Source organism: Canis lupus, chromosome 6 (genome assembly GCF_048164855.1).
Source record: "Canis lupus baileyi chromosome 6, mCanLup2.hap1, whole genome shotgun sequence".
Lineage (NCBI taxonomy): Eukaryota > Metazoa > Chordata > Mammalia > Carnivora > Canidae > Canis > Canis lupus.
The window spans coordinates 74,245,804-74,257,364 of record NC_132843.1 but is presented as its reverse complement, the minus strand read 5'-3'; positions in this window follow the sequence as shown (position 1 = coordinate 74,257,364).

Below are 11,561 nucleotides of genomic sequence, written 5' to 3'. Positions count from 1 at the left end.
CAATAATTCTATTTTGATCCCACTCCAAGTTTCTCTCCAGCCTTGCTTTTAATTTTACTGAGTTTTTATCGTGGATAGGATGCCTTTGAATGGCTGTCCTGTGGTTGGGAGCCTGTTTTCTATTGCAGATGGCCAGATGGGACCACTGGGTATTGCTTATCTAGGGCTTCTTTTCCAACCTTCACTTACTTGCTGGGATCTGAGACTATGTAGGTTCCTTCTCACCTCCCTGCTCATTGCTTGAATAAACCAGAATTAAAGAAGTAACAGAATGTCTGAGAGTGGTCAGAATTGGACCAAGTGAAGATGATTTTGAGTTGGTCATGAGGTAACAAATCTGCAAGTATCATGGTATCACAAGCCTAGAGTGATATGTGTTACGATGGCTCTGAGTACAGACCCTGGTGTCACACAGGTCTAGGTGTACATCCCAAATCATTCACTTAGAAGCTATGTAAACACAAACAAGTTTAACCTCTCTATCCTTCAAATTACCTTTTTATAAAATACATACAATTTCAATACAAATTTAGTACTTATCAAGTGGTTATGAGATCTGTAAGAAAATACTGCTAGAGACTTCTGTTTCTGGGCAAGACGGAGTAACATGGACTAATTTTTACCATCCTGTCTGAAGCAACCAAAGATGAAAACAGACAAACTATATGAAACATTGGTTTTGAGACTTTGGACCTCAGGCAATAAAGGACTGTGATCCCTGAGAGGTGGGAACAGATGAGATGAGTGCTTTAGTTACACCAGCTTATGGTCTTGAGGAGTTTCTAGTCTGTGACATAGTCAGGGAAATCCAGGCAGAGCCCATTGAACTTCCTAAGTTGAAAAAAAAAACAGATGAAGAATTGAAGGAGTTCAAACTGGCCACAGTTGTTACAAGACAGAGAAGGGGAGAGGAGAGAGTGACACAGAAAGAGAACCCCAGAGGTCTCCAAAGGGGCCCTCTTAAGTATTTAGCAGAGTATTAATTAACACATATGTAATAGGAAAATACCTCTGGCTATGAAATAGTTACCTAAAAGTATTAGAGGGGTGCCTGGGTGGCTTAGTTGGTTAACCATCCAGCTCTTGATTTTGGCTCAGGTCATGATCTCAGGGCATGAGATTGAGCCCTACTTCATGCTCAGCATGAAGTCTGCTTGAGACTCTATCTCCCTCTCCCTTTGCCCATGGTTGTGCTCTCTCCCTCTCTAAATAAACAAAATCTTAAAAAATAAATAAAAGTATTAGAGAGAATAGTGTTGGGTGCTCACACAGTGCTTCAAATAGTGCCAGTTCCCACTACTAAGACTGGAAAAACTCATGATTAATGAGGCATACGCAGGGAATTCTTGCCTCAGTAGGTAGAAAATAATTAGACTTAGACTGAGAACTGGGCTTCTCTCACCTAACACATTATAAAGGTGAGACAGAAAAGGATCAAACTATTTTAAGTAACTCAATTCTGCCTAGAAACAAAGCTTAGGATATTTATAGGAATTTAAAAACTACAAAATCCAACAAAATTAAGTTCACAATAGAATTGTAGAATGGAATCTAATTCAAGATTACCAAACATTCAAAGAAACAGGGAAATATGACCTACAGTGAGGAAAATAAATCAATTAAAAATGATCAAGAACTGACATAGATGGTAGAGTTAGACAAGGACAATAAAACAATCATTCAACTGTATTTAAATGTTCAAAAGTTTACGTAGAAATGTAGAAGGTATACAAAGCATCCAAAATGAACTTTGAACTTCTAGATATAAAAACCATAATGTCTGATATGAAAAATACACTGGACAAATTAATGGCAGATCACACATTGAAGAAGAGCAGATGTTTAAATATGAAGGCATAGCAAGTGAAGCTACCTAAAGTAAAACACTCAGAGGAAAAAGGAACTTAAAAATGGAAAGAGCTGTGGGATGACTTCAAGCATCCTGATAGACATGTGATTGGAATCCCTGAGGAAAAGGAAAAAGGAATCAAAATCATACTTGGAGACAGAATTGACAATTGTTTTTCTAAACCTAATGAAAACTACAAAGTTACAGATCTCAGAAAATCAGCAAGAATAAGGTACAATGCTATCAACCAGTTGGACTGATTTACATTTACAGAGCAATCCTATCCAATAACAGTGAGTATATATTCTTTTTTATGTATTAGAACATGGTCAAGTTTTTCTTAGGGATGGAAGCCTGCCCTTAAATGTCTGTCCTGTGGCTGGGGCTTAAAAACTACAAAATCCAGGCAGAGCCCAGCAAGCCCAATCTGCTTGCTATTGCAGATTGTTATGATGGACTATATTCTGGGCCAGAAAATAAATTTTAATAGATTTAAAGGATTCTTTAGAATATGTTCTATGACCACAATGGACTAAATGAGTAATCGGTAACAGAAAGATACCTGTAAAATCCCTCAAGATTTAGAAACTAAGTAATGCACTTGTAAATAACCCATTAGTCAAAGATAAAATCAGAAGAATTCTGAACTGAGTAAAAATGAATATATAAAAGAATTTGTGGGATGCTCCATAGCAGTATTTAGAGAAGAAATTATAGCATTAAACATCTATATTAGGAAAGAACAGTCTAAAATTATATGGTCTCACGTTTCGTGTTAAAAAACTTGGAAAAGAAGGGTAACTACATCTAAAGTAAAAAGAAAGTAATAAAGATCAAAGCAGAAATCACCAAAATAGAAAACAGGCTGGCTAGAGTTTTTTCAATTTTATCAATCTCCAAGAACCAGTCACATGCACAGGAAGCAAAGAGAGAACACTATTTACCAATTAACAGAAATGAGAGGTGACCTAACTACAGATCTACAGATATTAAACGGATAATAAGGGAACATTGTGAACAACTTTATTCCTATAACTTTGACATCTTAGATGAAATTGATAAATTTCTTGAATAGAACAAACTACTGATGCTCATCAAGAAAAAAAATAGGTAATTTGGATAGCCATACAGCAAAAAAAGACATTAAATCTGTAAAAATCTTTCTACAAGGAAAACTGTAGGGTCAGGTGGCTTCCCTGGTGAATTCTCTCCAACACTTAAAGAAGAAATAACACTAATTATACATAAAGTACTCCAGAAAATTGAAGAGGAGGAAATATTTCTCAACTCATTTTTTTGAAGCTAGTATGACCTAGATACCAAAACTAGAAAAAAGACATGACAGGTAAAACAAGAACAACAAACAAACAAATGAAGAAAACTATAGATTAATATCTTTAATCATCAAGGATAAAGAGATTCTAGACCAACTTTCATCAAATCCAGTCCAACAATGTAAAAAAGGGAAAATAATATCTTAAACAAGTGGGATTTATCCTAGGGAAGCAAAGATGGTTTAACATTTGAAAATCAGTAAGTATAATTCACCACATTATCTAACTCATACAGAAAGACTATATGATCATCTCAATAAATGCAGAAACATCATGTGACATAATGTAACATCTATTCCTTAAAAAACTCCAGCAAATCAGAAATTGAAAGCAATGTTTTCAACCTGATAAAGTCCATCTACAAAAAACCTACAGCTAATATCATAGTTAATAGTGAAAGACTCAATACTTTCTCCCTAAAATCAATAACAAGGAAAATATGTCTGCTTTCTCCTCTTTTATTTAACATTGGAGATTTGTCTAGCACGACTAGGCAAAAAAAAAAAAATCACGAGGATTGGAAAAGAGAAAGTAAAAATTCACTTGCAGATGGCATACTTGTCTATGGAGAGCAATTTTTTTTTTCAATCTCTGCCAGTCATTTTGAGTCGAATAATTTTTTGTTGTGTGGGACTGTCCTACGGGTTGTAGGATGTTTAATGGTAACCTTGGCCTCTATCCACTAAATGCCAGTATCACTGTCTATGCCCTGATCCCAAGGCATGAACTCAAAGTGTTTCCAGACATTACTGCAAGACCTTCAGAAGGTAAAATCTACCCTTAGTTGAGAACCACTTATACAGAAAATTTGATGGAAACTACAAAAAAGCTACTAGAACTAAAAAGTAAGTTTAGCAAGATTGTAAGATATAAGATCAGTATATAAAAATATTTTTTCATGCAAGAGCTAAGTATAAATGGAATTGAAATTAAGCTACAGTATTATTTGCAATTGTATCAAAAATATGAAATACTTAGTGGCAGGCCTGATAAAAAATGTGAAAAACCTGTGCAATAAAACTATAAAATATTGTCGAGGGAAGTTAAAGACCTAAATAAATGAAGAGATATACTTTACCATTTTCAGAAAGACAGTAGTGCTAACATGTTGATGTCCTTAATTTGATTTATAGATTTAATGCAATTCCAGTAGGATTTTTTTGTACAGTTGACAAACTGATTTTAAAATTCACTAGGAAAACAAAAAAAAAATAAAATAAAATAAAATTCACTAGGTATGCAAAGAATCTAGACTAACCTAAAAAGCTCTAAAAAAGAACAAATTTGGGGGCAGCCCAGGTGGCTCAGCAGTTTAGCGCCACCTTCAGCCCAGGGTCTGATCCTGGAGACGCGGGATTGAGTCTCACGTCAGGCTCCCTGCAAGGAGCCTGCTTCTCCCTCTGCCTATGTCTCTGCCTCTCTCTCTCTCTGTCTCTGTGTCTCTCATGAATAAATAAATAACATCTTTTTTTTAAAAAAAGAACAAATTTGGATGGCTAATATTATCTGATTTCAAGGTTAATAAAGCTACAGTAATCAAGACAGTGTTCTATTAGTTTAAAGATAGACAAATATATCAATGGAAAGATAAAAGAGAATCTATAGATAGGCCCACACAGATTTGGACAACTTATTTGACGTAGCAAGCAAGTCAGTAGTTCGATAGAGAAAGGATGCTTTTTAACAAATAATGCTGAATAATGGGATAATGGGATATTGATAGCAAAAAAAAGAAAAAAAGAAAGAAAAAAGAAAGAAAGAAAGGAATTTCAATCTATACCTTGCATGATATAGAAAAGTTAACTCAAATGGATCACAGGCTTAAATGTAAGACCTAAACTACATAACTTCTAAAAGAAATCATAGTATGCAGTATTTGTGATCTTGGATTAGGCAAAAGTTTCAAAGATAGTATACCAAAAGAATTAACTATAAAAGAACATATTGATCAGTTGAACTTTATGAAAATTAAAACTTCTGCTTTTCAAAAGATACTGTTAAGAGAATGAAAAGACAAATCAGATTAGGAGAAAATATTTGCAAAGCAAATACCTAATAAGGAATATATGTGTGGAATATTTGCATATGTCTAGAGTATGCATAGAACTCTTAAATCTCCATAATAAGACATCAACTAAATTAGAATTTTTGTTCTTCAAAATATATCACCATGGAAGTGAAAAGACAACCCACAGACAATTTTTATGAATTATGTATTTGATAAAGGACTTGTATCTAGAATACATAAAGAACACTTACAACTCAATAAAGAAACAAATAACTCAGTTTAAAAGTAGGCAGATAATTTGATAGACATTTTTCCAGAGAAGATATACAAATAGCCAATAGGCACATGAAAAGTTGCTCAACATCATTAGCCATCAGAGAAACACAAATTGAAAACACAATGATTTGCCACTTAATAACCACTAAGATGACTATAATATAAAAGACAGATAAAAAGAAATGTTTTTGAGGATCTGGAGTCATCAGAAATCTCAAACACTGCTGGTTGGAATGTAAGATGGTACAGACTGTTAACAAACAGTCTGTCAATTTCTAAAAAAAAAGATTGAACATGGAATTACCATATGGCCCAGCAATTCTCTCTGCACACACCCACAAATAAAACATAATCGTATTGGAAAACCGAGTGCTTCTTCCTATGTCTCCTTTACTTTTACATAGATCACTTGACTTCTGCCACTTTTGGCCACCAAATGTGTGTGTGTTTTTTTTCCCATAGCAACAAGCAATTCTCCATGATGCCAGCTGGGTGTCCTACAATTTAATTCAGCTATGACACTATCTTACCTGAAGGTAGTGTCAGAGCCCACAGGTTGAAGGCTCAGTCTGTAAAACTGATCCCTCTTTAGGTGCGAATCACAAGTACAGCGTACCCTGGAATAACACGCATTTATACCTTACACCATGCAGGTCCTCTTACATGCAGTTTTTTTCTTTTTCTTTTTTTTTAATTTTTATTTATTTATTTTATGATAGTCACAGAGAGAGAGAGAGAGAGGCAGAGACACAGGCAGAGGGAGAAGCAGGCTCCATGCACCGGGAGCCCGACGTGGGATTCGATCTCGGGTCTCCAGGATCGCGCCCTGGGCCAAAGGCAGGCGCCAAACCGCTGCGCCACCCGGGGATCCCCCCGAGTTTTTTCTTAGTAAATACAGTACAATATTTTAAATGCATTTTCTCTTATGATTTTCTTAGTAAAATTTTTTCTTTAGCTTACTTTGTATATACTTATATACAATAATACCTGTATGTAAACCTATAACATAAAGAAATTCGTGTTAGCTGACTGTTTGTGTTATTGTTAAGGTTTCTGGTCAACTGTAGTCTACGGTAGTTAAGTTTATGGAGAGTCAAGGTTATATGCAAAAATAAAAATGATAATAATTTTTAAAAGAGGAGGAGTTCCCAAGTTGTCTACATCATCTGTCCAACTTGGATACAAACCAGTTTTCTATCACCTCCTTCCTCCCCCTTTGGATTCAGTTAATTTGCTAAAGTGGCTCACAGAACTCAGGGAAATGCTTCCTTGTGTTTACCTGTTTATTATAGGATATGATAAAGGATACAGATGAACACTCATATGAAGAGATGCTTTGGGCAAGGTCTGGGAAGGTCCCGAGGACAGGAGCTTCTTCTGTACCCATGGAGTGGGAGTCTATCACCCTCCTGGTCTGTGAATGTGGTCACCAATCTAGAAGCTCACCAAATTCCATACTATTTGGATTTCATGGAAGCTGCCTCACACAGACATGATTAAATATTAACTTCATTTCTAACCCCACTCTCTACTCTGGAAAATGGGCCAGAGGGGTGGAAGGAGGAGATTCCAAGTTTCTAATTATGGCTTGGACACTCTAGTGACCAGCCCCCATCCAGGAGCCCACTCAGAATCTTCTTATTAAAACAAAAGTTGCGTGGGAGTGAATGGGTGACGGGCACTGGGTGTTATTCTGTATGTTAGTAAATTGAACACCAATAAAAAAAATAAATAAATAAATAAATAAAATAAAATAAAACAAAAGTTGCTCCCTGTGCCCTTAGCACTTAGGAATTTAGAAGGGACTTAGGAGCCCTTGTCAATGATAAGGGCAAAGAACAACTATTAGAACAGGAGATGCTTCTAGCACATTGATCATTTAGAAAATTACAAAGGTTTCAGAAGCTCTGTGATAGGAACTGGGGGCAGAGACCAATATAGATATTTTTTATGATTTCACAAAAGTCCACACAAACGTTTGTACATAAATATTCATTATGGCATTACACATAATAGTTCAAAGGTAGAAAGCCAAATATCCATTAACTGATAAATGAATAAATAAAATGTGACATAGCCATACAAGAGAATATTATTTGGCAATAAAATTAAGGTACTGACACCTGCTACAACATGGATGAACCTTGAAAACATGCTACGTGAACGACACCAGACACAAAAGGATACTTACTACCTAGCTTAATTTATATGAAATATCCATATTATGCAAATCTATAGAGACAGAAAGTAGATTAGTGGTTGGCAGTGGCGAGTAGAGGAAGAAGGAAGGGAGATGGGGAGTGACTGCTAATGGGTCTGGGTTTCTTTTCAAGGCATTGAAAATGCTGAAAGTTGATTATGGTGATATTTCAGAATCTAGAAATATGCTCAAAATACCATTGACTTATATACTTTAAATGGGTGCATTGTTTGGTCTATGAATAGTATCTCAATAAACCTGTCATTTCAAAAAGAATAAACATTGAGGGAGAAAGATGGGCCCTCCAAAAGGAGGTGGGACTTTTTAGAATGATGGGAATGCTCTTTATCTTGATCGTGGTGGTATTACTGGGACTTGCAAGTTTTTCAAACCTCATTGAAACCTATGTAAACGAATCCACAACAAAGCTGGTCCTGTAAAAAAAAATCTCAGTAATAAGGCCAGAACAACCTCATTTTAAGCATGGGCAAATATTTGAACACACGCTCACCAAAGAAGATATACAGATGGCAAACAAGCAAATGAAAATATATCCAACATCATTAGTCATTAGGAAAATGGAAAGTAAAACCACAATGATATACCACTACCTGTTAGAATAGCTAAAATTAAAATGATTGACTGAGCGTTGGCAGGGGCGTGTTGGAACTGGAATTTTTCATACTGCTGCTGCTAATGTAACATGGTACAAACCCTTTGTAAAAATGCTTGGCAGCTTCTTGAACACTCAACATACATCTACCACATGATTGGGCTATTGCAATTCTAGGTATTTACCCAACAGAAATAAAAAACATGTGTCTGTACAAAAACTTGTACATAACATAAATATTTATAAGTGGTTTTATTTGTAGTAGTACAAAATGGAAACAATCCAAATGCTCATTAACAGGTGAATGAATAAACCAGTTGCGCTCTTTACTACCCACCGATATCATGGAATGAATTATTGACTACATGTTGCATGATTCCATTTCTTTGAAAACAGTAGGAAATGAAAACAAATCTATAGCAGCAAAAATCAGGTCAGCGGTTGCTTGGGGAGGGTACTGGGAAGGGGCAGGAGGGAGGTCACAGGGAAATTTGGGGGAGTAAATGGATGTTCACAATCTTGATTGTGGTAATAATTTTATTGGTACACACATATGTCAAACCTTATCCAATTGTGTACTTTAAATATGTGTGGTTTACTGTATGTCAACTATACCTCAATAAAGCTGTAAAAACAAAGATAATCCATTTAAAGTTTCTGGCTTGCAGTGAGAGTCTGTTTTCTCTAATTGCTCATTGGCTGCACACCCTGAAATTACAGGCAGGAGAAACCTCCCACCCTGGCCTGGAGAGGATTCCCTGTTGGAACCCAGTCCTGGCTCTCAGGGTTGCCCGTGCCCCTCCCAAAAGACATTTGTTGGAGGAAAGAGGTCCGCAAAGACTTCTCTGTATGCTCTCCAAGAAAGACTGGTTTCTTTAGTCCATAACATTTCTTTGTTCACACCAGGCTTTCTTGGTGTCTTGGCTTTAATAATTATTACTTTATTTTGTGAATTTTCTTACGGCTACCAACATGAGCGAAATCCAACTCTACCAACTTAATTCTACCAATATGTTTTCAATACTGAGTATATGTAAGACACGTGGGAAAGATGTGCAAGAAAGAGCCTATGTCTCAAAGGAACTCACAGAAGAGGAGGGTTTGGGGGCTCACAAGAGAACACTAGTGACGTATGAAGATGCAGAGTGGAGATGGCATGTGGGGGACCCGCAGATAAACTGATGTGGGGGGTTACCTGGACTAGAACGTCATCTGAGCCTCCCTCCTTGAGTTTTGTGGCTTCATCCTGACACCCCAGATTCCCTTTTGCTTTAATGGCCAGGAAAGTTGCAGATCTATCCAGTGGAAGAAGAGCAAGAGTTTCCTTGCTATTTGTCTTGCTTGCTGCCTATGTCTAGAGCGATGGAAAGTTTCTGAACTATCCCCTGGTCTGGTATTTTCTATCTTTGCTTGGACCACTTTCTGCCACTTCCAGAGACACGCTCACTGAGCTTGTAGATCTGATTTATGGAGGACTTCTACAGACAACTTTCAGCTGTGTATTTGTATGCAGCTCTCTGTATGGGCTACTCGACAGGCATTCCGATTTAGGGGGGGAAGCATATGCATCTCAGAAGGAAGCAGATGCTGCATAATCAAGAGTCATTTAGAAGGAAAAGAAAAGGTGAAAAAAGGACAGACCCCATATCCAATGACATCAGAAAGTTTTGTGCCCCTACTGTCCCCTTTCTGAGGCTCCTGGGTGCTTTGTGGATCTCAAGCAACTGCACCAGGAGCCAAGGCCACATTCTAATAGCATGAAGTGCAAGTACAAAAACCACCTTACAAGGTGTGATCTGTGGGAGCACAGGTACCACCAAGCCCAGCTGCTGCCATGGGAGGGATCGCATTGTTAGTGGGTGAGACAGAATGAACCAATGAAATTACCAGGCCTACATCCCAGAAGTGAAGGCAGTGTGGCTAAGTGTGAGGAGCATGGTCTCCTGAGTCTGAGACCTCAAAAGATCACTCACAGTAGGAAGAATCTGCTTTACTGCTTCCTGATCCTGGGAATGTTGCTTGTTTACCCACACCCCCATCTTACCAGTTATAAAATAGGGGTTCTAATAATAATGCCTGTCTTCCCAGATGGTGTTAAGGATTAAATGGAATTATGTGATGTGGGGAACTATAAAAATGTAAAAATACACTGTTAGGTGGTTTTAAGTGTGAGAGTCATGGTATTTGGCTGAAAAAAGAATCTGTGGCTATGAATGATGTTTCCTTGAACCCGAGCCTGCTGGTCAAGTTGGGGCAGGGGACAGTCACAGCAACAGTCACACCCACAATGAAAGGGACCATCCTTTCAGATTGAAACCACTGCCTACTGACAGCTTGTCAAGGAAGGCTGCCTCCCCTTCCTACTTTGTCTTAGTAAAAATAAAATATTTGCTGCCTCGGAAAGAAGGGCTCAACTTTAGGCAAAAAAACAAACAAACAACCCAAAAAACCCCCACAACCTCCAGGTCCTGGAATGACTTGGGTTCACTAGTTGTCTACAAAAATTAAGATATTTGGGTACCACAGTCTCCTTAGTCAGGAGAGGGGGCAGTGCATAAAGGAAATGTTCCTGGGACACCATGCTGCTCTTGTTGAGAGGTAGAGCATTTTCCTTGAGTGCTGAAGAAAATGTCTCTTTACGGGACTCGTGACCTTGTAGGTTATGTACCTTATACCAAGCAAACAACCATTATTAAATTATTCTCTTCCCACTCAAAGAATCATGCCAAGATTCATTCATTTCCTGAAATTTCTACCTGAGTGGAAAAGGGGAAATCTCTGTGTTATCTTGTAAACCTACAGCTTCTCCAGCTTCTCTCAGAGTTCCTAACCCCAGGTTTGTTGACAGGTTGCCCTTGTCTCTCTTCCTGTCATTGCTGCTCACTGGTTCTGTTCTGTTCTGGTTGCTGCTCCACATGGCTTCTAGCCTCATCCGCCATCACTCATCCTCTTGCTTGTCTACTGAATGTGTTATGGTCATGTCCACCTCAGCTGGTAGTGTTCTTCCTGGGAACTGCCTGAATAGTTGCCCATTTTGGACATACTTTTGTTTTTCCTTTCATTGAAAAGCTAGAGGTATAGAACCATGGAAATGGTTAGGTAGTGAGAAAGGAGGGTTGCAGGCCTCTCCATGCAATGGTGCTCATATATATTTATCTGCAGTTTTAGTTTGTGTTGATTAATGAATGAATTTTAAAGTATCTAGGTGAGTACCTAGGACCCACTAAGCATTACACACTTGCTTGTGATCATCATTCTTATAAAATATAGGACCATGAGAC